General features: G+C 53.1%; 1 long non-coding RNA gene across 1 annotated transcript in view; it reads left to right on the forward strand.

The window, feature by feature from the left end:
- The window catches only part of LOC144113847 (uncharacterized), a 48,503-nt gene extending 39,275 nt beyond the window's left edge, over positions 1-9,228 (forward strand). Inside the window, exon 4 of the long non-coding RNA XR_013310889.1 lies at positions 9,147-9,228. This is a non-coding gene — a long non-coding RNA (uncharacterized LOC144113847). The remainder of the gene's footprint in view (positions 1-9,146) is intronic.
- Positions 9,229-12,369: the final 3,141 nt, after the last annotated feature.

Here is a 12,369-nt window from a genome sequence, read left to right on the forward strand (position 1 = left end):
CTATATTGTACTGTACTCACATATCGCAACGGCTTTATCGTACACAGTTCATATCAGATCGCCTGAAAACAAGTGACACAACAATGCATCAGGGTGATCAGTCGCTTCGGCAACATTTTTTAGCAAGAATTTAGAACGCATTGTCCGCGCTGCTTTAATGCGTTCGTCAACGCAGCTGGCAGCGCACAAAGGGAAATTAGCATCGGACGAGGAAATGTCAGCCACTAAGCGAAACCGCACTCTTGCGAAATGACTTTGGAGGCATCTGAGCGGATCTTTTGTGCCTCGTTACCTTAACAAATGCCAGTCGTATCATATTATGACACGTTCAGTATTCATCAAGCCGTCTTTTTAATAAAGGTGAACGTGTCTTCGCAGCTGTCTGGTTTATTGTAGTAAAAGGGCATTGTCCGAGAAAAAACAGTTGAAAGAACAAGACTGCATATATTCTTTAGAGCGGAAGCGCAAAGGTCAGTGCGGCTCCTACACGTGGAAAAAAAATAACAGCATTCCACTTAAGTCTGCTTAGGAGCGGAAATACGAAAGCGTTTCCCTGTCCTGTTTTCTTCCCTCCATTTTTGATTTCTTTAATTTTAATTATTTATTTTATTTTTCATTCTCTATTTTTTATTTTCATTCTTTTTATTATTATTTGTATTTTCTTGCATTTTCGGTTTTTGTTTCATTACACGCATGTTGCTTATGAGCGGCTTTATCCACTTCTACGTCTTTGTTTTATTTACCGCGCAACTCATGACTGACAGTTCGTGCGGACAACTACCGTCCACAAACTTCGGTCTACAACTTCCGCCCATGCCACTCATGAGCCAAGAAAGGCCTTAATACTGATCAACCACAGCTGCTGGGAAATTTCTGTCCCGTTATTAGCTTCAGTGTGGCATGAACTGCACGAGGCGGGAGTTGATGCACGCACTTTCAAAGATGACGAATGGTGTTGCGAGACGCCGTTAGACGTTTTAGAGTCTTTGCAGGCGAGCTGGAAAGTGTCGGGGATGACCTCGGCCTATAGCCCACACTAAGTACTGAAGGATGTGGTCAGTATGGCTCCGCGCTGAGCCGCGAAGACGTGCAGAGGCGCTCGTTCCATGCATCGCCGACTCACGCTCTCGGGCCGGCCGTCTGCTCCGCGATGCAGGCGAGGTGTGGCGCTCGCGTGTGACGGCTATCGTTGGCAGCTCAGTTTATTTTCTATTTTTGAGACGGCGGCTGTCGTCTTTGTTAGCGGTCCTTTCGACGCGACTTCTGTAGCAGCGTTTCCTTTTCTCCTCGCGGAGAACGGACGCGCTCCACATGCACGTGTTGGGTCCGACAGCGCGGTCGCAACTGGATACCCGAGCAGGTATAGGCGGACAGCTACCGGCAGCGCCGCGGTGTGGAGCGGATGCGGCTCACTGTACTGCAGTCCTGCCGGCGATCCGCTTACCGTCGCACGTCCCGTGTCTTCTGCGCTGCGGTCTGTACTCCGGCAACGCCCATGCCACTTTGAAAAAACATCCCATGGCGTCCAAGATCACCCGTCGTACCAAAGGTTTGCCATTTGTTCGCTCTGCTGAGAACTTGACGAACAGCTCGCCACAGAGTGAGTCTATACATGCCAAGTGTTTCAGGGAAGCCCGACTCTAATTTTAAAAAAAGGCTGTTTGAGGTAAAAGGATGGCTTCTTTGGCAAAGTTACAGCACCAATTCCTGCAGACGTCAGGAAACAGGTGAATCATACGCTGGTTAACGTTAACTAAAATCTAATATTCAACTTTTGAACTATTGCTGCACCTTGCTTCAATTAGAAATATGTAGCTGACCATTGGTAATAGCGATACCAGTTTTTATAGTTTGGAAAACACGATTGCCCTCTTGGCGCTGTGGCTCAACGAATTTCGGCCATTTCTCGCGCAATTCGTGAGTCGCGCGCCCTCGGACGGGACTGAGACGGTCACATGGCACGTACGCCGCGGAGTGGCGCCTTTTGATGCACTTCCCTGGACGTCGCTGAGCGCGCACACAGGTGGCGCGCGATTTTCGAATCGCTCGAGAAATGGCCATATTTTGTCGAGCCACAGCGCCGAGGGTAATGGCGTTTTCGAAATTCTAAAACAGATATGGCTATTATTAATGGTCAACTACAAATCTCTAATTGCAACCAGGTATTATCTGAAATAGTTACAAAGTTGGCTATTAGTATTTATTTAGTTAACCAACATAGTAGATAGCATGATTCACCTGTTTCTGACGTTCACCAGCGCTGGGATAACTTTCCCGAAAAAGGCGTGTTATTGCCTCGAAAAGCCTATTAAAAAAAAATCAGTGGCGGGCTTCTACGAAAAACACATGCCATGTAGTATGAGTTAACGCTTTCTGAGATCAGGAGCCAGCTAGAGGCTCACACTGCAGAACGCGCACAGCCGCGCGGTCGTCGAAATGGCCCTTTTGTCGCGGTACGAGTAGGGTGCCTCGATGTGAGAATCGCCGTTCAGGGTGGAGACAACTTCAGGGGCGCCGCCATATTGAATCACACGGGATCAGCGGCGCTAGCGTCTGTAACGGCGCCGTTCATGCTCTCGGCGCGCTTCAAAGTGCTTTAACTTGAACGGCCTTTTGCAGCGAGAGCTACACTGGGTTACCAGTCGAGTATTTCGCGGTACATGGGAGAGGCCAGTTGTGATTCAATATGGCGGCGTCGCCTAAGTTGTCTCCACCCCGGCGCTGGCATCGAGGCACCCTAGGTACGAGCGATGCAGTGAGTGCTGCTTGTGAGCTGGGCGATAAAAGCACTGGCATATACGATGCGACCGCTGCCGCCTAGCCTCAGAGTGGGCAGAGGAATGCCGACGATTGCCACAGGGCACAGCTAATGAAGAGCGCCGTTCAGACTCCACCACACATACATACATACATCTTGATTGGGAAAGCAGCAGGGTTCGTGGTCTCGATGCGCGTGTGTCGCCTGACCTCCGTCATACTGGCCAGCCATGCATGCGCCTTTAACGCACCGCGCGATGTGCACGCGTAGCGAGGCAAGGCGCAAATTTTTAAGTCCATGTACGGGTGCACGTCGCGTTAGGCGTGCCCAAGCTTCCGTTTCAGACAATACGGAACAGGCATATCGGCGTCATGCAAAGCGCAGATAACTTCCGCTCTCGGTGATACGGGGCGTACGTCCGCAGTTCGTCGAAAGGGACTTGCTTTCGTATTTTTATGTGCGCTACGGCCGTGCCAAGTGCGAGAGCAGAATCAGCATCTGTTTCACCCTGCCGTGAGTCATAATACGGGCTGTTTTACAGGGAAACAGCGCGGGATTGACCGCCATGGGACAGTGTGGCGCTTGCTGCGTCCTAGTGAAGATGATTTTTGTAAAAATGGCATTGATTTAAGCAGGCTGCCTCCGGAGCCAAACAAAGGGCCGTGGCGGGTGAACGACAGATGGCCGTGGTCGCTGTGTGGTGGTAGCGTAATGACATTTCGCTGTGCACAACGGACGAAAAGGTTCAGCTGCTGAGCAGGAGCAGCTGGCTTCAATTCTGTCACAGCCCAGGCGGCAGAGTGCCATTGGGGGCGCCAGCGAGATGCGTCACATGACCGAGTCGGCGCCTCTCACTGGCCGGCATCTCGTAGATAGAGAGAACAGCTTTACTGAAGCAATCAAATTAAGGCCTCTCGAACAGCAGCGCTTGGTCCGCCAGGGCCCGCTGGGGGGGATGAGGGGGATGGGGTGGGTTGAGGGGGATGGGGTGAGCTGACCACGGCTTTGCAGGCCTATATTGCGCATGCGCCACATCTGCCACCACTTTGGTGCATTTGGGACATAGTGGTGTGCGTCGCTGTCGTAATAAGAAGTACCTGTATGAGGTCACGATTGTGTTAGGATACGTGTAGCTGCCAAGGACGTGCGCCTGCTCTGTAGTGAGAGGGGTGTGGTTTGGGAAAGAGTTGTCCTAGCCTGCCTCATAATCCCATAGTGTTCGATGAGCTCTGTTGTGTATGTTTCACTCGATGCCTAATTTGGCCAGGGGATCGAAGAAGCCCGGACGTTGGTTTCGCGGCCGAGCTGATGAGACAGCTCAATTTCTGCGTAACCATTTAGTCGGCATAGGGTGACAGTTGTGTTAAAGATGCGGTTCGGTGCCGCTTTGAGGACATCATACAACTGCGGTTCAACGGGAATCTTCGGAGTGTTTCTGACTGTTCGGGTCGAGGTCATGTAAATGTTGATGGAGGAGTCCGTAGCTGGTCATCGCCGACGCGTAGGTGGTGCCAAGGAAGTCGGCACCACCTCTATGTGAGATCAGTTTTTTGGCGTCTCCTTCGGAGATGACGTACTCGTAGGAACCCTGTTTGGGAGCGTGCGGCGCCCGCGTACTCACAGTCTGGGACACAAGTATCTGGACCGCGTGATCCGCAAATGAGCGCCCGGCTGGAGTCGTCAGTCGTGGAGGTGAAAGAAGAGAATTTCTGCCTTTTACCTCCTCAAGTGTGGTCTTCAACCAAGGGGGAATAATAGAGTTATCGGCTTCGTTTGTAGATCACGCGTTCCAAAGACTTTCATCCTCGACTGTGCAGCCTTTGTCAAAAATATACAGCATAAGGGTTTTGCTTCTGAGCCCTTCAGCGTGGCCATACCCAACAATTCTAGACAAAAGCAATTTTGACCGGGTAACAGTTTACGACCGCAATTTTTTTTCATATAATGTAATGTTTCACTATAACAATCAATATGGCTTGGTTTATTGGTGTTTAACGTCCCAACTCAGGCTATGAAAGACGCCGTAGTAAAGGAATCCGGAAATTTCGACCGCCTGAGGTTGTTTAACCTGCACTGACATCGCACAACACACGGACGTCTGGAATTTCGCCTTCATCGAAATTCTACCACAGCGGCCGGGATCGAACCCGCGTCTTTCAGGTCAGCACCCCAGTGCCATAACCACTGAGCCACCGCGGCGGGGTACAACAATCAATATTTCCGCAGACCACGCGACAACAGTCTTCCATTTCTTTTCTTTTTTTTTGCTGTTGACGCTTTCGCTATCGTCAAAAGCGTTCCCCATAGGTTTTCAATGGCCGTCTTAACTGCTCGATACGATCGGCGGAAATACTTTAAAAGAAAAATTTTGCTACACATCGGAACAATGTGCCTTCAATATTTCCGTAACAGTATCTTACAATTTCCAACATTCAAATTTTTGTCCGAGAATGTTGGACATGCATCATTCTCTGGAAGGCGGGAGGAACTGGCGTCCTCAACCCTCCCAAGCTTCCAACTGCCAAATGTGCTAGCGAGTCCCACTTGACGGCTGGTGTTGTGTGTATTTCTGGCAAAGGCTGCACGTGTTTAGGGGTCACGCTGATGTCGGTCAGCTCGTCCTCGACGAGAACCCTCGTGCGGATATATGGTGCCATGTTCTTCGGGATGTTGGGTGTTCTAAGATCAGGTGGGGGGGACTGTACGTAATCACTGTGATCACCGTCATCACCGCTATCAGTACTGGCCTCATTTGTGATATCAAAGCGTTCACGCCGCGTCGGTCTGCATCCTCGGGTGCAGAAGAAGCCCCGAGGAATCCAGCGACATCGTTGGGAGGATTTAGTGGAAGGAGCGGGGGGGGCTGAGCGGAGGAACTTGGGGGCGCATTTACGCTCGGCGGGAGTGCCTCTTGTGCAACTGCTCACGTGCGGCGCGCAGTGGCCGAGCGGGGGCCCGGCGGTGACATATTTCGTTTGCATTCCCGCAAGTGCGGCGACCTCGGAGGCACCTGTGCACACGGAGCTTGGGGGCAGCGCGGTATGTGTAGCGAGCGGCGGCGGCGGCGGTTGTACGGCCGTGCATTCCTGAGTAGGCGTTACGGAAGAGCCGGCGAGGGGGAAGCCCCCGAGCAAGTCCTCTCCGGCGGGGGCGAGGAGGCCGCGCAACTGGGCCGCCTCCTCCGGGGGCCCCTTTCTCCGGGGAGCAGCACTTTCTCCAGCTGCGGGGTGGGAGAGGTTGACTGCTCCGGTGTGGCGCTCTGCAGCTGCTCGCCCGGACTCGACGACGCGCTGCCGGGGCCGCATGAGGCCCGAACCCTTCCGCTGCGGACGGCGCGCACCATGAGCGTGGACCTCGTGAGAGCCCTGCCCAACGGTGAGCTTTGCTGGCGCCGGCTGTGCGCCACCCTCTCGGGAACCGCGGTGCGAATTGCGTTCGCTGCCTGGTCCCAGTTGACGTGCAGTCGGTGTAGCCTTTCCGCGTGGCTCGGGCTTCCCGGTGCAGCGCAGGGCCTGCACATTGCGTGCGGTCGGTCCTCCGACAGCACTCTCACGGTTCCGGTCGTGCGTTGCACCGCTCCAGCAAACGGGACGGAAAAAACAAGCAGCCTTTCTCTGGCCGGGGACCGGGCTGGATGAGGTGGCCGCCGCCGCCTCGAGGAGAGAGGCGTTTCTCCGCTCCGAGAGCCTCGGACAGTGCAGTCGCTGAGAGCGAATACCTCCGCATTCTCTCGCGAAAGAGGCGCACGCATTCCGTCGCGCTTCTGGAGACGTGACTCGCTCACACCGTCACAGCCCCATGTTTGGTGCCTGGATGGCTGCGCAACGCTAGCTCAATTCTTGCTCCATAGGCAGACGTGATCTGGGGTTGCGTCTTATTTTTCCTGCGTACTACGTCGCTTTGGCGAAATAGCACCGCGCGTGTACTTTCGGAGGCAACCGGGAAACGGGTGCGGAAGTTGCTCCCACCTTTTTTTGCGGCACTGCACTGCGTGCGGCGCATTTTTGTGTCGCTTAAATTTTTCGCCGACCAAAATTTCGCGCGTGTGTCGTCGAGTGGCACGTGTGCTCTGTGCGTGTGACCGCGCACAGCTTTCCGTGCTTAGTGCTCCGGGGATGGCGGTGTTTCCGTAGAGCTGCTTTGAGCTTTCGCGCTGTTTCGAGCGCGCATGCACGTGCCAGCTGTCTCGCCGATAGGTATATCTCTGCAGTGAGGCAGAAGGTACGAGCTGCACTGTTTCGACTGCCAGTTTTCCCGTGTTCCAGTGTCAGTGCATGTTAAAACACGCTAATTTCGTGGCGCACGCACCAAGAATGATTTAAGGCCGGCGCCCGTGTATGGGAACTCTGTGCACATTGCCCGGCTACCCAGACACACACAGACCGTTTTTTTTTTCTGTGTCCTTGTTTCAGCTGGCAGATTCGACTCATTCTAAACAGAACACAGACAGCTTTTTTTCTTGAACATTCGACTCATGATTTCTAAAAAGAAAAATAGATACGTGAAGCAGCGGACGTGTAAACTAGACGAAGTGGCCCAGCGCCGCCAGTGTTTTTGTCTAGGTTTCTTGAGCGCCTTCTGTACGGTTTAAAGCGCTGGCGTTAGGACGCCCGTGTCGCAGAAAAGTCAGCGTCGTTGACCGTGAGCGAAATATCCCCACGTAAGGAGCCTAGGGGGCAGAGTGAGCCACCTAGGTCACGTGACATTGCGGCGTCATCACAAACTGCCCACCGTGGCAGGTGGCGGTTAAATTAATGATTGGTCGCTCGGGAAGAGCAACTTCGGTCGCACAAGCCCCACCGGTGGCAGCACCTGCCATTGCACGGCACTTGCGCATCACTGCGCCAGGAGTGGTACGGGGACTTCCAGCGTTCTATGCGTGTTGAGTAGAGAAGGGCCAATTACGCATATATGGGCATTAACGCTGTCGCGTCATACCCTTCAGGCGGAGCTTAGGTGTGCCCTCCTGTTTATTGCTTACACTGCCTTACCGATTCGCTCACGTGCCCACCCTTGACTCGGTCGTTTTCCGTGCCTCGCAAAAACCACGTTCGACAACCCGGGCCCGTTGTAGCGATTACGTCGCCTTTTATTAGGTCGCCCCGATTTCTCGCATACTTTGGGAGAACGCGGAGTATACGAATCGGTGTCCCGCTGTCCGATAAGCTTCGCCCGAGGCACGGACCACAGTCGAACACGCTCGACAGCGGTCCGCTTCAGGACCTGGCTGCACAGCGCCGACGCTTTTGTCGCGGAGGTTATATAATTGGTGGCTAAAAGCGAGACAAGAGCGCAATTTCATAAGTCATGGCTAGGTGGCTTGAGTCACCGCCCGATTTAAAGGGTTCAGCCGTGTCCACCCATTTCGGTCTCCGCAGCAGTGCGCACTGCCATGTTCCGCGAGTGACCACACCGGCCGGGTCCTGGTCGTTCGTAGCGTGCGGGACCCATCGCGGCGGCGAGATTTGTCGTTAATTGGGCTTAGGCGCGGGCCCCAAGTTCAGGGTCACTTGGCGATGACCCCCCCTCTCGCAGCAGCAGCTGCGGCCGAGCGGGAGTCCCGCCGGACCTTTCCTCTTGCGCGCGTGTTCCATAAATGGCGTGTAGTTCGCAACAATTGTGCCTCTGACGCGCGCGCATCTGCGGTGCACGGCGCAAACAATTGCGTAGCTTCGTATATAGCACACGCGGACCGATCAATAACGGCGCGCTTGTTTCTTGCGTCAACCGGTGTGCGCACACGGGCAAGTGTCGAACAAAATAGCGACGAACTTGTAACATTTGTCTCAACACACGTAACGAGCTTTTCTTCGTATTTTGTTGGTTTACATTTTGAGCGCGCGTGCTGCCATTTTCCGGGAATGTGACGCTGTATGTGAGGAAAATGGCAACGCGAAATGACACGGGCAGGAACACCTCAGAGAGGACTATATAGACGCCAGTCCTTTTTTGTTCGCCTTCTTGGCCGTACTTCGCCTTTTTGTTTTATTTGTGTTTCTCTCTCTTCTGCTGGGCCTTCGCTTTGCGGCATCTCGCGCGCAGCCGACAAGCTGTTTGTAGTTCGCAATAAGCTTGTTTGTCCGCGAGGCAGTTTCTCAATATCTTTCCGATCTAATAAGAAGCTGCCTTGCGCTCAGGTTTCGTTTGCACACACACAAAAAAGAAAACTAAACAAAAGGCGTGTAATATGTTGACCTTTGCAGCCTCTAGGTTGCAGGCGTGTTTGCATCACCGGATTAGCGCTAATTAGTCATCGCAAATTCAGAGAAGTGCGCTGCGTTTCGACACTTCAGCGGCGACTAATCGCTTTGCATCGCGCAGCACTGCAGTCGATACTCCGGCGTATATGTCGCTGTACTATTAAAACAACCCGCCTGTGTCCATGCAGCAATGCGGCGACGAGCGACTGCGGTGCCCTGTAGACGCCCGTGTATGGGGTGCCGCGTGCCTCACTTGGACTATGATTTGGGTATGAGACTGCTCTTTTTACGTTTTCTGAAAAACATTGCAGTTCGTGCTTTTTTTTTTTCGCGAAGCAGAACTATTAGGGGTAATTTTTCTGCGGATTAAATCGTGCGAACCACCGATAAGATAACTTTATTCATTTTTTTAATCATCTTGTTCATTCGAGCTTTTTAGTTACACTCTGTATAAACGTCAAAGCTAACGACTCTTCAGTCTGAGATGAGCTCCGTTTACTATATGTCAGTTATTTATTTTCTTTTTTTCCGGCCTCAGTAAAGCGTGCAATATATGCCAGGTAGCACCGAAACGCTCGGTCGCCATTACACGCCGTCGCCATGAGAGCGCGCGCTCTGCCAAGGGCGGGCAGCCGCCGGGGCGTCACGTAGCGTACGGAGGGGGCCTCGAGCGCTTGGCAGTCGTGATGGCCGACGAGACGACAGCCCACGGTCAACGACGGCCGAAGGGAAATGCGCCGGCCAAGCGCGAGTCGTGCATACGCGTGGGGGCACTTTTGTGAAACCTCGGCCCACATTTAGTGGTGTTTTTTTTTCTTCAATTTTGCCCCTTCACCTCAGGAAAGGAAGTGTAGAGGGGAAGTGTTTTGGAGTGATAGCAGACACTGCGTTACGTAATTTCATCATCAGGCGCGCGACGTGCAGCGTCACACCTATCCCCAGGGGTGAAAATTGCGTTAATAGACGTTTTTAGCATACCGGAGACGTATACCTGTTTACCGGACCCCTCCCGATGATGATGATGTAGCCTTCCCTTTGTAACGGGCGGGCGCCTAACAAGGGTGCCCTGGCTGGATACACACACACATAAAAGCAATAACACCATCAAGCGCGAGCCGCCGCGGTGGCTCAGTGGTTATGGCGCTCGGCTGCTGACCCGAAAGACGCGGGTTCGATCCCGGCCGTGGCGGTCGAATTTCGGTGGAGGCGAAATTCTAGAGGCCCGTGTGCTGTGCGATGTCAGCGCACGTTAAATAACCCCAGGTGGTCGAAATTTCCGGAGCCCTTCACTACGGCGTCTCTCATAACCTGAGTCGCCTTGGGACGTTAAACCCCCATAGACCAAACCTAAACTATCAAGCGCGAAGCGGCGAAGGCGCACGCGCAGTGGCTTCCCCGCACCCCAACAATGCCACTGCGCATGCGCAAGAGGGATCTGGTAAACTGGTATACGTCTCCGGTACGCTAAAAACGCCTAACAACCCCAATTGTTTATACGTGCGGATTAGTCGAGGCGTAAAAACATTCAAGGAGCGAGGAAGGAAAGCGAGTGACTGTAGAAAGACGACGTGAATGGTACACCTTCAGGGAAACGGCACATTGGTGAGGAAGCCAAATGTTCCCTCAGCTTCAAATTAGAGGCGGACAGCGAAGCGAAGATATATCTTAGCGGAGTGAGACTGAATACTGGCGCAGTTGTTTTCTTTGTTTTCTCTGTTAATATTTTTAAGGCGAAAGTCTTATATGGCCCATTAGCAACGAAGCCCAATGGCGTCAGCAGCGAAGAAAAAATTTCTTCCGAAGGTGCGGGGAATTAAGCCGGGGATCTTCAGAATGCAAGGCGAGCGCGCAACCAATATGGGCCACAAAGCAGTGCTACTTCTTTGCGAATAGTGGGTGAACCTAGTGTATGCGTTACCTCACGACTAAGTAGGTGTCTCATTAGAAAGGAAGGAAAAAAGTATTAATTAAAAAAAAATGATGCTTTCGCCTTCAAATCACGCAAGTAGACTTCAGTGCCCTCAGTACTTTTTGTGTTCACGTGTCAGTTGTCCTGTTGGCGTTTCATACGACGCCGGTACTATATGTCGCCTGAAGTGGTGGCTAATTTGTTTCGGCAACTGAGAATGCTGTGTCGTCGACAAGCAGCCATCAATCCCACAAGCGTGCGCATCTTTTCTTCGTATCTGCCGTGGCTTTGGCCGTTCGCAAGCTCACATGCAGGTTATAGCAGAGCCGCAAGAAGACAGCTCATCCACTGTGGCTGAATGCCTAATGGCGTATTCCAATCGGGGAGCATGGTTTTCTTGCTCCGCGAAACCGAAGCACGCATTTCAGTGGGTGGTCTGGATTCAGGTACTGAGTTCTGATTGGACAGCGACGGTGTGGCCCCCAGACTCCCCAGATATCTTGCTGCTTCGCGTATTTGGAGAGCTACTGCGGATCGCCCGGCTTTTGCGGATGCTTGCACCATCCAGTGGCAGCCTTCGGTTTTGCTTGTGCAAGCACTTTGTCGACGGATACGTATGGGGAACTTGCGCTGAAGTTTGCGGTGCCGATTTGCAGCGCCATAACGCACTGCCTAGCGAGAAGAGCAAGCAGTTTTGGGTAGTACTATTAGTGCTTTTCCGCGCCACCTTCAGGCGCTTATTGGCGTGAGCCTCCGCGCTCTGTCGAAGGCGTCAGCTATCTGGGCTACGCCGAGAGAAGCTAGGCAATGAATGCTGTCAGCCAAACGCGGGTATCTAATCGCGCAGAATGCGTTCTCGCGTTTGCAGTGGCCCAAGCGGCTGACAAAAGCAGTTTTTGAGGCACCGAATGTAACAACTGCAGTGCCACCTTGGCAGCGCAGGTTCCCCATGGACGGGCAAAGTTTTGGCTGGAACAAGTAGAGCTTCCGGTAGTGAATGACACACGGGGACACAGCTTGGTTGGTGCTATCTACTTGATCGGTCGACGCTTCGGCTGGCATGCGTAGCAGTTGAGGCAGAAGGGCGGTTTGGGCGAGTTGGTTCATTCTCAGCGCAAGTGCAGCTCGAATAAAAACATGGCCGAAGAAGAGGCACATGCACACGCCTGTCCTCGTCGTATATGTGCCTTCCTTTCTTCGCCCATGTCTTTCGTCCGCGCTGCAGTTTATCTGTATACGCAGTTGAGGCTAAGAGGAGCTGTGTAGGCCAAAATTCGCGCTGGGTGTCTTAGTTTCTGATACACTTATTGTCAGTACTGCAGGATTCCACGAAGCTTGCCCAAGTCAATCTGCGAAACCCGCGGCCGGTCGCTGCTGGCGGTAACGACTTCCGTCCGGCGACCGTCCGATCTTTCTTTTTCCAGTGGTTGGTCGGGCTCGCGCTGGGCGGCAGTTTCCAGCATATCTGTGGCAAAGGCAGCTAACGCGACGGATGCGAGGCC

The sequence above is a fragment of the Amblyomma americanum genome, chromosome 1 (genome assembly GCF_052857255.1).
Source record: "Amblyomma americanum isolate KBUSLIRL-KWMA chromosome 1, ASM5285725v1, whole genome shotgun sequence".
Lineage (NCBI taxonomy): Eukaryota > Metazoa > Arthropoda > Arachnida > Ixodida > Ixodidae > Amblyomma > Amblyomma americanum.